We start from the raw sequence: 13166 nt of genomic DNA, 5'->3' as shown, positions 1-13166 counted from the left end.
CTTTGTAGAGAGCGGTTTTCAACGCCTGGGAGAAAGCCAACCGACAGCTATGAGGGATGCTCTTCATGGTGACAATGGGTGCTTTAAAGACACGATCTAGTAGAACGGTATCCAACATGAACGACTCATGAACATTGGTCACGTGCGCCTTAGGAGAGGGCCTCGAAATCCCTATAATGTAACTATCTATGTCCTTATCACGATTGGTAAAACGGACAAGCCCATCGGGGTGATGGCATGCACGACTCAATGCATGTATACTCAAACACTTCCCACACATCCATTGGCCAAAAAACTTCAGAGTACCTTCTACGTCCATGAACAACCCATGGTCCGTAGAAATAGCCTCACGCAACGCACTTCTACGTTCAACACTAGAAAGGTGTAACCTCTTGAGATGAGAGATCAACCGAGAAATCCCCTTATTTCCCACTTCACCATCCGGGCAACAATGAAACATACGAAAAGGACATGGCCAGGAGCCATTCAAAGGCGTAGAAGGGGTTGTCATTAAGGCTAAATAAATCACGATTCAAGTTGAGACACGAAATTTGGATGTAAAAACCAAAATTTAAGCATAGGCATTTCATCAAACACTTGGAGTGCATCCATAGAAAAATGAATTAGTGATTGGTAAAGAGGTTTGATTTTGACTAGATGAAAAAGGTTTGTAAAATAATGTTGCTGAACGAATGAAACGTAGTTCAGAAGTTGAAAAGACCTATGGTAGGGTTGAACAAGTTCTGAGAATGTTGATCGAGATAAAGAGGGTGATCGTAGAAGGGAAGTCAAATGTGGTTGTATGCCCAAAAATCCATGGTATCAAAATCCAAATGGGTATTCGAAATTTATAAAAAAAGATTGACCCATTTAATCATGATTAATGAATTCAACCTGAAGCAAGAAAACAGAGGAAACAGAGACATACGAGCAGCAACAAAAGGGGGTTGTGAAATTCATGACGATTTTGACAAAATTAGATAAAATTATTCACCAAAATTGACTAATCACCCGTACCAGAAGATGAAACATACGAATTTGAAAGATTAAAAAGGGTTTTGATGGGTCAATTTGGTACTGAAATCTGACCTAATTTGAAGGGGACTTTGTTGTGTGAATTGGGATGGATTCGGGTCGGGTTTTTTTGGGATTGATAGGTAACGGTTACTCTGGTGAATCGGAATTGGAATTGGAGAGAATGTGTGGTGTTGGGAGATGGAATTTGACCAAGAATGTGGAGGGGAGGAGGCGCCAATCACAAAGGAATATCGATGCATAAAGGAGAAGAATACGGGAAAGAGATGCAATGGTCACCTTGTGACAAAAAGGAAATAGTAAGGAAGAGGAAATGAAAATAAAAAACCCTAATTTAAAGTAATATACTAAAGAAAGGCTTGTTATCATCTTGGATTATATTAATCACTATTTGGAGGATAAAAACGCATGATAACAATGAAAACAATATGTAGTAATATCTCTATAATTACGTAAAATACAATTTAATACAAGACAAGTTTATATTTTTAAGGGATATAAATTGTACAAAACTTGATTGTAATTCTTTCTATTTAATTTGATTTATAAGGTCAGCCGGGGTGCCAGACAGCCACTGTGGCGTGGTCATCGTGATCACACCGCCGCAAGTGGTGTGACCGCAGTAGTGATAATGATGGACGTGTTGGTGGTCACTGTAGTGGTTGTTGTGGGAATGAGGTGCATTGTTGTGATGGGTGTGATGAGTGGTGCAAGTGATTTAGTGATGTTGTGATAGAATTAGATGGAATAAGGTGTCATTTTATGATTGGTTGGTTTGTAACTAATGGTGTGACGATTTATAAGGAGCCCCGACACCCTCAGAAAGGATTTATATATTATGTTTCCATAAGATTGTGTTCTCCTTTTGTTTTAAACTAATGGGTTATGATGGTATCAACACCCTTTTTTGTTAATTGTTTCATTCTAAACTAATACATACATTAAATAAGTCCGGAAAAAAGGCTTCTTCTATGTGACAACCACTAATAATGTGATATGTTGTTTGGTTTAGAAAACCTAAAAAAAACTAAATCTGAAACATAGACGCAACGTTAAAAATAATGTCAGTAAAAAAGAAGTCTAGATATAAGATAATGGTGGTAGCACGCTACCATCAACACCCTTTCTTGTTAATTGTTTCGTTCTAAACTCATATATACACAAACTAAGTTCGAAAAAAGGACTTTCATGTGACAGCCACTAATATACCGTTTGGTTTAGCCAAACAATATCAAGATTTGTATTTAAAATTAAAGAGGTATGAGTGTGTGTGGGTATTTTTCGTTTGATAACAATTTTAAAAGCAGAGTGGTAAAAATATATTTTTAACTATATGTGACTAGTATCAATATTATTAAAACTGATTATAATATTTATTTTATGGTTTTCGACTAATGTATAACAATTTTCTAGACATATCACGAATCAAACTAATACAACCGAATTCCTGACGCAATGCAAAGAGAATTCGACTAGCTAGAATGGAATAAAATGTAATAAAAGATAATATCATATTGAATTTCGTTATTTCTAACCCATCATTTAAATCTACGGTTCTTACTATTTCCATGATTAAGACTTAACTCATTAAAGTCAACAAAAAAATTTCCATAGACCAATTTGGTTACGTACCGTCGTGGTGGATCCCATTTTTTTACGTGAGTTGAGATTTTTTTTAGGAAGAGATTTTTTGAGGGTTACTTACCAGTGACGGACCCATAAATTATTTGTTGGGGGTGCGGATGAGGTGTCCAATCATATTTGCGAAGGGTGTGGTCGGCTTTTTTGCCTAAAATATACACTAAATTTTCTTTGCAAGAGATGTGGCCGCCCACCCACAACTCTGAGTAGGTCCACCACTAGTTACCTATTAAATTCTTTCGGTGTCATTTTAAACTTTTAAAAAAGATAAAAACCAAATTTACAAAGTATAAATTAGCAAGATATTGTTGCTATGTATTGTTGTAACTTATGCATTGGGTGTTTTTCAAAAAAATTTTGTATTTTTCATTTTGAACCCAAATGTCCTTATCTTTTGCATTTAACCCCTTTAACTCATCTTTTACAATTCAATCCCCACACTTTTTATTTTTAACTTCCGTCCCCCATACTTTTCATGTTTCGCAAGTTTTTCGTTTGGTTCTAAATTTTGCGAGTCAACACGCCACAACGTGCGTGTGTGGTTCAACCGTTTTTCGTCTGTTTTTTCCTGTTTGACAGACCAGTCACAAAGCGTCTATTTTTCTTCGTTTAACAAGTTCGTCATAACGTGCGGGTCCTACATCGACTTAGTTATTATTTTTAACGTTTAACGTTTATGGCTAATTTCTTTGCATTAACACGTCGCAACGGGCGGGCGTGTGTGTGTGTGGTTGAACGATTTTACGTTTGTTTTTCGTTCGGTGTTGTTTTTTTACTGTTTTTATTTTATTTTTACGAGCTCTTCTAATGTTGGTGGTCGTTGTCAGTGATGTGGCATTAGTGCTACTTGTCACGATTTTAAGAACATATTTAGCCTATAAAGTTATTACTAATAATTTGTTTCGAGTTTACCACTATACCCCCTTTACTTAAGAAAAAACTAACTTTTTTACGTGCATATTTTTGTGTACGTGTCAACATAAATTCGATTTGCTCTACATTTCGACGTAAACTTTTCCTGAAAACGATTCAGGTTAAATGTAATACATTTTCATTTAAAAAAAAAACTATTTTTTTCGTGCATATTTTTGTTTACATTTCGGTATAAATTCGAGTTGGTGTATGTTTCGACGTAAACTTTTTTGGAGAACGACTCAGGTCAAATATAATATGTTTTCGTAATTATTTTATGAATGCTTTGTAAATTTTGATTCGATCGGAGTGGAGTCAAATTGTGGTTTCTTTTTTTCCCTTTTTTTAAACGCTCTAATTAATCTCTTTTGATTATACGTGTCAACTTTTTCGTTATACCCGTTACATTTTGTATGTATAACTAGGGTCACATGTAAAACGTTATGATTGTACACTATAAATTTGATTACTTTATGTTTTGATCCAATCACATTGTTTATATAGGTTACATTGAGTTAAATCGATTATGTCGAAACACGTGTTTTCATATGGTTAACGCATCATATAACGTTTGGACTAATTTATTTGATGTTTGCGATGTACACGCGCGCGGGTGTTATTGCTAGTGAAAATTTCAAAAACATATTAAAACTATTTTCAATAAAATATGTAAGACAAATACAATACCTCTAATATTGCACTCTACGGTTTTCAGATTACATGATATACAAAAACATTACCAACCACCTTTTTTCAATATAAAAAATACAATTCTCACTCAAAATACACAACACGTAATATGCTTGTTGGTCTACCCGAGCTTAATAAGTGAATCTCAGACTTGTTTATTAAACGAACTTATTATTAAGGCTTTAACTTGTTTAAAATCAGCTCAATTCGAGCTTTTATCAAACTTGAGTATCCCACGAATTATTTAGGTCCAAAACAATAGTTTCAATCTCGAAGCTAAGCTATTGAAGATTTAAAATTTTGTGTCTTATTTTAGTTTTATTTTATTTCACAAGTATAAGGTATTAAAGGTTTGTATTAAACTAATACAATTTTCAAAGAGAGGCATGTCTGGTCACAGCATAATGTATTAGACCGGTGGGTATGGGGATCGGCACAGCCCCCCCCCCCCTTTAGGTCAGTCACACACCGCCCCCTAGGGGCTGTCCTCGGCACTTCCGTCATAATTGTAACGCCGGAGACGGGGCAAGCTGGTGGGTCCCCCATGTGCCTTCTCTCTCATCCTTTATATATATATATATATATATATATATATATATATATATATATATATTAATATATTATTAATGGTGGAGTAGTCTTGGCTAGTCCCCACACCCTTGGGTAGTCTCTAAGAGGAGCATCCTCCTCCCGTGATTACGTGGCGCCTACGTGGCGGGTAGTCTCCAAAAAGACTATCCTCACCATACCCACCGGTCTTAAAGATTTGTATTAAAAAGAAAACAGTTTAAAACAGTAAGTTCATTTATTATTATTATTATAGTTATTTTTAAGCATATTTTCTTTTTTTTTTCTTTTATAATTTTTAAAAAACGTGTTTGATGGAGTTATGAGGATGTTGTTACGACACGCTTATTTTTATCTATGTCTCGATATAAATTTTGTTCAAAACCGAATTGTGACTAGTAATGTACAAGTGATCGAAGCACAAACGTACATATAATCAAAGCTACCTCACAACTTTCTATTTATGTATAAAGTGACGTAACCTTCTGGGTAGCCCAGTTGGCCAGCCTCACCCAGCCTCTCCCTAGAGATCCCGGGTTCGAATCTTGGTGTCCGCATCTCCACGGCCAAGCTCTTCGCTCTCGGTTGGGTATTCAGCCCCAGGCAGCTATGAGGCTAAGCTGGCTTGTGGAGTGTGATCACTCCAGCGGTTAGGAGGACCGTGGAATATCCCCCCCCCCATGTATAAAGTGACGTCGTTTACCCTTTCCTTATTTTAATAATATAATATAACGCGTCATGCAATATATAGCGTTGCGTGTTTATTTTTATCTACATTTCATACAATTTCATATATAGTGTTGTGACGTGTTTATTTTTATCTACGTTTTGGTTAATGTTTTATTTAAAATTGAACAGATCAAATATATTTGTTTTCTTTCTTTACTGTGACAAACCAATCGATATCGTCCCAACAACATTGGTATGGGTACCGTTATTCATTTTAATAGTTCTCTCGGAGTTCCGGTTCAAATTTCATTGAATATGGGGTTGATTGGCAATAGAGAATTTTGGCATCATAACGTATATCAAGTGTCGGTACCGTGACAAACCGAATTGATATTGTCCGAATAACATCGGTACCGGTATTTCACTTTACAATATTCAATCGATATAAATCACGTATTAACTTGCATACCAAGACTATGGGGTGTGGGGCGTGGGTTGGGGCGGTGAAGGGTATTAAACGCTGGCTACACCACCTCGGCTCAACGTTGGGCATGGCGTTGCCTGCTTGGTGTGGAGATTGTGCCTGGCGTGGGGCGGGCCGGGGGGTGACATGGATGGCTTTGGTTGGCTGGTTCAAAGTAGCCGTTGGGGGTAGCCGTTGCCAAACGGCTAGTTCAAAAAAATTATTTACATATTAAACCAATATATAAATACCTACCTAGGGGAAGGTTCATTTGAGAAGAAATTTAATGTGAGAAGAAAAAGAAGAAATGACATATTAGTAAAATGTTATTTCATTTATAACTCATATCATTAATTTTTCTCTTTTTAATTAATTAGTTAACTAATCATTAATTATCCTACATATAATCTACAAAACCTACACATATCAAAATTTTCCTACATATACCCTACACATTATAGAATTTTATCCTACACAGTCGAATTTTATCCTACACATCTCGAAATATATCCTACACAACTCGTAATTTATCCTACACAACTAGTAATTTATTTTACACTTTAAATTAAGTTTTTTTTTTTAATTTAGAAAAAGTATATATATTTTGAAAATGAGTTACAAATTTAATTTAGCCAGTTATTAAAGGGAAAGAATCCAAATTAATGATTTATGTAAGTTTACCAATATACCCTTATATTAAAATTAAATACAAATATTAAATAAAGTAAAATAAAACATTCTTATTAGTTGAAACTTCTTCTTTTTTCTTTTTAAAAAAAATGAGTTAAATGTTTGGTTGGTCCCTGTGGTTTGCAAAAATTTCACACTTGTTCCCAATGGTTTACTAATTACACTCGTGGTCCCAAAACTTGTCAAAAGTGCACTCGCTTGGTCCCCAGCCCTAACTTAAGTTAAATTTCTCTGTTAAAACCCCTCACGTGCTAAGCACATGAGGGTAATTTGGTCTTTTCACCTCGAGCCCATTATAAAAACCACCTTATCTTCTCTTTTCCCTCAATAATAACGACCGTCTTCTTCATGGAACCCTAGATTTCATCCTGTCTCCCATGTTTCTCCTGGAACCATAGAAGATGGCAACCTGTCGATGTGGAAAGTTAGCCATTGTTCGAACATCATGGACCGACAACAACCCAGGACGTCGATTCTATTCATGTCCATCACCGGTAAGCAATAGCTTTCATTAATCGATGTTGTATTTGGTTTGAATTTTTGAATTGTTTGATGTGACAGGATCACGTGTCCTGGATTTGTTGGTTGGGTTGATCCGCCAATATGCCCACGAGCTGTTCGCATCATTCCAGGGCTACTTCGAGCAAGAAACAGGGCGGATCAAGAAAGGGATGAACTTCGGACTGAACTAAGATGGAAGAACAAGCTGATTTTAGTACTGTTGTTTCTGTTAGGGTTACAGTTTGCAATGTTGTTAGATTGAGTGTAATGTTATTGTAAATTATGTAATTTGACCAAATACTACTTGAATGAAATTGGTCGATTTTGGGTGTTCAAAGGTACTGTTAATAAAGCGCAAAAGCGATATGGATGACCATTGTTAATAAAGTTCAAAATCGATACGGATGACCATTGTTAATAAAGTGCAAAAGCGATACGGATGACCATTTAATACCCAACAAACCTAATAAAGACACAACAAACCTAATTAGTAAAGACACAACAACCATCTTTCTCTAGTTTGCAGACAGGTGTGTTCCGACTTGTGAGTTTTCACTGTCTAAGTTTCCACTTCATATTTCTCTTTAGCAACATACAACATAAATGGACAAACTACTTTGTCTAATCTTTCTTTTCTTTTTCTACAGAATATGGCATTGGCAGTGAGTACCTTTTTTGACTTTTGAGACCCACTGAAAGATTCCCTGGACCTGGGCCCAATAGTAGGTTCATTGGGCTTGGGCCCAACAGATTTTCCCTTATTGCCCTTCTTGGGTACTTGTTTCTCAAACCCATCACCTTTCTTGTAAACTGGGACGTTCCCTTCACATACTACTCTAATCCTAGCCTTGTCATTTCTCAAAAATGACAACTCCCTTTTGGTAAGAACGGCATGCCTCCTAACTTGTTCTTTAACCTCCTTTGCAGATCCAAATTGTTGACCCAAGTAAAACCTTGCTTCATGCATCCTACTCTTTCCCTGTTCAAACAGTTAAGTAAATATTTTGACAAATGTTTTCGTAAATAATAAACAGTTAAGTAAACAAATGCTAACCTTTTGTTTATTACTGATTTCCCTTAGCTTTTGGCTCCTTCTTGTTTCAAAATCTTCCATTGATTCATCAGTTAAGCTATCAAATGATTCATAGCTAAGGTTGTCATCAATTTCATTTTCATAATCCACTTCATTTCTAACATCATCATCAATGCCAGAATTACGGCTTCCCACATATTCTTCATCCTCATCTACAAAAACATTGAAGTCCCTCATATCAACTTCCATTTCTTACACCTAATAATCATTGTCAACTATGTAGTCACTGTCTTCTGAATCATCACCCTCATTCTCACTTTGATGAGAACAGTCAACCTCACCACCACCCTCATCCTCACTACCACCCTCATCCTAAGCCTCCCTATTACCCTCACCCTCATCCTCAGCCTCCCTATTATCCTCACCCTCATTATCCTTATGACCCTCATTGTTTGGGAATTCTCTAGAAAAATCGATGTACCCTCTTTTGCATTATCAGTCTCAATCCCTATATTATCATTGTTACCTACTGGATTATCATTGTTAACTACTGGATTATCATTTTTACCTACTGCGTTATCATTGTTACCTACTGCATTATCAGTCTCAATCTCTATATTACTTGTACTCTTATTAGCACTAGAGGACCCTTCAACATACTCAAGCATCAATCTCCTTCTAGGTACCAACTTTTTTTTTGTTTTGTCTAACACCAACAATCTCCTGGTTTTCCTCTGCTAATTCCTCAATAACAACCTTAGATCCCTCAGGTATTTTAAATAAGTATCAACCATAAATGTTCCTTGTTCAATGTAAAAGTTGATTAACTTATTTTCACCCACATATTTTGACAAGTTACGAACATCAGCATCACACCCTAAAGCTACCAAACCAGTATCTAAATCTCTACATGGTATTTGAAAATGATAATAAAGTGGCACCTTTTCTTTCAACAACTTTAGTTCTCGCATCATCCAATCGACTTCATGAACAGAAAACTCATCAACGTCGATGTAATCCACATACACTGACCTTCCTTGTAGATACCTTCTGCTTGGAACCTTCCTAAAAAATCCACCATAGAAGATTTTTGCAGAAAACAAACTAGGGTTTCCTTCTGTTAAAAAATCATAACAAAAAAACAGGCAAAACACTATCAGACACTTAAAAATCGCAAAATGTTTGAACTTTAGCACAATCATACAAAAAAACTTACTGTAATCACGATCTGGAGTGAAATCATCATACTCGTCCCTAATGTACCAACCCATTATGTTCGATCGATCCTATACGGCTGATTATTTCTTCAATCGCCTGGATTTTGCAGAGAAAGTGAAGTGACGAGAGGGTTTCTTGGTGTTAGTGTGAGAGAGATGAGAAGAACTGAGAGGGAAAACCATAAATATCAACTGACATCCAGGGACTATACTGTGCAATTACAAAAGTAGACATCAAGTCAAGGTGAAAAGACCAAATTACCCTCACGTGATAAGCACGTGAGGGGTTTTAACAAAGAAATTTAACTTAAGTTAGGGCTGGGGACCAAGCGAGTGCACTTTTGACAAGTTTTGGGACCACGAGTGTAATTAGTAAACCATTGGGACCAAGTGTGAAATTTTTGCAAACCACAGGGACCAACCAAGCATTTAACTCAAAAATTCTTCTCATTTGAACCCTCCACTACCTACCTATTTTTACATTTTTTACCACTTATCTACTTCTTCTACCATATCACTTTACTTTTTATAAAATCAACCCACAACATACTACAATGCATCCTTATAACCGCGGCTACGACCTAAACAACCCCTATGGATACCAAGAAAACCCAAACCCTAGCCCGCCACCAATCCGTCCACCGCCTCATCAACAAATACCCATTACAATGGCCATCCACAAAACTGCAACACGGTTTAGTATACTCACAGTGTCCTGATCTAGCTGAAATCGCATCGTTTATAGGAAACCGTGTATACAAAAACTTTCCATACGACGACTCGTCTATTCCAATGTCGCAACAACAAATACCAGTTACCTTATCCCAACCCGAATCCGTGCATGAAACTCAACCCGCAAGACGTTGGTGGTTCGTCATTAAAAATGGCCAAAAAAAAGAAGCCACAAGAAAAAAAACCGATGAAGAGAAAACATTAGCGGCCGCTCAACGAACACAAATAAAATGGACGCTTCAAGAAGAAGTTACTTTGACACAATGTTGGTTCGACGAATCGCAAAATCCGATTCATGTTATTTTTTTAATATGACATATTTAATGTTTACAATATTATGTTTTAAGCTTTATTATGATTTTTTATAATGTTTATAATATTATTTGTGTTTTTGGAATAGGGAATTCACGTCACAAAAAAATATTTTTGGGATTCGATCAAGAAAACATTTCATGCACAATTGCAAAGGGGGGAGGTGTATCGTGAAAACGATAGCCTCTCGTCGAAGTGAGGGGATATAAACACACACGTCACCGCGTTCAACGCTTGTTTCCGTAAGGCGAAGAACACGCCAAGAAGCGGTGAAACCGATGTTAACTTTGTCAAGAATGCCTTCCTAGCATACAAAGAGAACAAGAAGAACGACTTCAAGTACATGCATTGTTGGGATGTATGTAGGTACGCTTCGAAATGGGCTAGAGTCCCTCCTGCTAGCGAGTCAACCTCATCAAAAAGTGCAAAAACACCGTCGTCCTAAGCTTAGTTCAATGCTCGTGATAAAGAGTTTGATCTTAATTTGGATGATTTTGATGATTCTCCTTCCCGCCCACCCGGTAGAGACACGTAAAAAAAACGGCTTCAAAGATCGAGATCGGGTTTGGCCTCGGGTAAAGTGTTGTACTCCGACCAGTTGGAAGATCATAAAACCAAAATTGATACATTTAATTTCCTCCAACAGAAAAGGATCGAGATCAGGAAAAATATCCAAGCGTTGTTCGATAAAAAGATATGTCTAAAAGAAAACCACGAACATATGAAATTTCTCATCGTGCCCGTCGATCACCTTACAGGCCCACAATTGGCAATGACGTTGGAAATGAAAGAAGAAACAATGAAAAAATATAACATGTAGTAACTTTTATGTAGGTTTTAATTTTATGTTTTTTTTATTTTATGTCGTTTATTTTTTAGTTTTTCTTTGTAGTTTTTTAAAGAGTAAACTACCATTTTGCTCCCTGAGGTTTTGCCACTTTAGTCTAAATTTCAAACCTTTTGCTATTTTGGTCCCTGTGGTTTTAGTTTTATTGCCATTTTGGTCCAAATCTCAAGGTCAAATTTCTAAAAAAAAACCTGATTTTTGTCCTTTTCCTCAGGGGCATTTTGGTCATTTTAAGAATTAATATATATAAATAAAATAAAAAAAAGCCCTCAAAAAAACTCTGCACACTCTTTCCTGACTCCTCTCTCTCTAAAAACCCCAACCTCTCTCTCTCTTCTCTCTCTCTCTCTCTCTAAAAATCCCCCCCTCTCTCTCTTCTCTCTATCTAACACCACCATGAACTTCACCACCGCCACATAAACCAGTCGAATCACTCACCAACGCGGTTTCAAATACCCGATCACCCTCTAACGACATTACCTCAGCTTCATTTTCTTGAAATCCATCATCTTGAACAACATGATTACAGTCATGGTTGTTAACAGGATCTTGAACCGAACTAACCGAAACTCGTGTTCTCCGCGCTAATTTGTTGTATCCCAGTAATTATCACAAGAGTCTCCTCCATACTCAGGGTTTTACGCAGTGAATTACCTAAATCCAATGGCACTATCACCGCCGGAAGCATCGATCTCGAATTACAACTACGTAAACCTAATTTACGAAGCATCAATTTGTTCAGATCTACGATGACACGTACCTTAGATTGATCCACCAACGGCGAATTTGACAGTCCGGATACCGTGATTTGATTCGAATAATGTGTGATTTTGTGATTATGTTTGTGGGATTTTGAGCTTTGGTGGTTTCCACTGTCGCTGCCACCCATAAAAACACAGATATAACTCGGATCTGTCGTGCCGGTGACTTCTCTCCGGTCTCCACTGCACACATACTCTCTCTCTAACTGTTCACCTGAGAAACTAAACCCTCGGTTTCTCTCTCTCGATCGACTTCCGGTGATTTCAAATCTCAAACCTTTTAGTGATGCACATGTCGTTATCAGAAGAACAGTTGCTTTTTAGGCTGAAGGGTAGTGGTGGGGGTTACGACTGTGGGTATTGGTGGTGGAGGTGGTCGTGGAAGGTGGTGGTTGTGGGTGAAGAGAAAGAAGATGAATGGTTGAATGTGTGATACAAAGAGAGAGAGAGTCAGAGATGAGAGTATATATATATATATATATATATTATTTATATAATGCAAAATGACCAAAATGCCCCTAAGGAAAAGGACAAAAATCAGTTTTTTTTTAATCTGACCTGATTTGAGATTTGGACCAAAATGACAATAAAACTGAAATTACAGGGACCAAAATGGCAAAAGGTTTGAAATTTGGACTAAAGTGGCAAAACTGCCCAAACCTCAGGGACCAAAATGGCGGTTTACTCTTTTTTTTAAAAGATTCTATGTAATCTTTTATTCTAATTAGCGTCTTATTTTTATTAAATAAAATTTTAAATAGTTTAAACAAAAAAAATTCCACATGGCTGGCCACGTCAAGCTAAGCGACGCCCCACTACACCCTTTGTTTTTTAGTATTAGCTTATGGATCCCACCCTCGCCACCTGTCAAGCAATGCCCCCAATCCAAGCCCCTCCACACCCTATCGTCTAAGACCATGTGTAGTGGTACACATGAATAATGCTCCACCCTAGGGCGTTTTGCGTCATGTGGCAGTCCAGTCAGCAATGAGGCGTTTTTCATAAATGGGTGTAGTGGGGATGTGGGGCATTAGGTTAAAAGGGGTTTAATAATAGAATTAAATAAAAAAAACTATCAAAAAATGTTATTGAACAA

Source organism: Helianthus annuus, chromosome 9 (assembly GCF_002127325.2).
Source record: "Helianthus annuus cultivar XRQ/B chromosome 9, HanXRQr2.0-SUNRISE, whole genome shotgun sequence".
NCBI classification, from domain to species: domain Eukaryota; kingdom Viridiplantae; phylum Streptophyta; class Magnoliopsida; order Asterales; family Asteraceae; genus Helianthus; species Helianthus annuus.
Note: the sequence above shows the minus strand (reverse complement) of the source record.